The sequence below is a fragment of the Pongo abelii genome, chromosome 11 (assembly GCF_028885655.2).
Source record: "Pongo abelii isolate AG06213 chromosome 11, NHGRI_mPonAbe1-v2.0_pri, whole genome shotgun sequence".
In the NCBI taxonomy this organism is placed as follows: domain Eukaryota; kingdom Metazoa; phylum Chordata; class Mammalia; order Primates; family Hominidae; genus Pongo; species Pongo abelii.
In genome coordinates this window covers 118,078,956-118,079,761 of record NC_071996.2, presented here as the reverse complement: position 1 = coordinate 118,079,761, position 806 = coordinate 118,078,956, and the positions used below count along the sequence as shown (strand labels likewise).

The window sequence follows — 806 nt, the reverse complement described above, 5'->3', positions numbered from 1 at the left end:
TATTTCTGGGCGCTACCTGGATTATAGGGAGGACGTAGGAGTCTCCATTTAACCAAAGAAATGGACTCAGAGTCCCCCTTCAACTTACATTACCTTCTCAGCAGCCACTAGGAGAATCATAGTCATTTCTGCCTAGTAACTGAGATCTGACTAGGTGTCCATTTCATCCCTGCCTATAATACATCAACATCCAGTGGGGTGAGGAGTAGGAGGAGAGGGCAGCCTGGGTTACCCTGCAAGCTTGCTGGTGATAACCAAGGACTTTCTCTGGGGCAGAATGTGGTCACCAGTCACCAGGTTCTTCTTTGGTTCTGCACTTGGCAGCTGCTTACTCTTCATCTTGGCTTTGGCCATGTTGTAGTCTCCTGAAACAAAGTACCTTTTCTCTTTCTGTAATCTCTTCATGAGGAAGTTGGAGCCTCCAGGCTCTTGTCCTAGGCTTGAGTATTTGGACTTTAGCTTTGGCTCCTCAACTCTCTCAGAGAGACTACCTTCTTTATCCTGCATCTTCGTTTCTCCTTGCTGGTCTTCTCCAAAGGGTTCTCTCTTTCTTGTTACTGGGATGTGGTGGGACTGAGTCTCTGGAGCGTAGGAGGGCCCATATAGTCTACCTGACAAGGGAAACGGGAAGGGAAATGGGGACAACCTATGCTGCTGCTTTGGCTCCTGTCACTAGGGTTGCTCAGTCAAAATAGCCATAAATTGTTTTTTCTGATTTATTTGTATTGCTTATCTGTGTTCTCTTGCATCTCACTTAGTTTCTTTAATATCATTATTTTGAATAATTTTTCAGGAATTTCATAGAT

At 44.9% G+C, this 806-nt stretch overlaps 1 pseudogene; it reads right to left on the bottom strand.

The window, feature by feature from the left end:
• Window positions 1–228: 228 nt before the first annotated feature.
• LOC100448631 (alpha-endosulfine-like) lies at window positions 229–602 on the bottom strand (annotated as a pseudogene).
• Window positions 603–806: the final 204 nt, after the last annotated feature.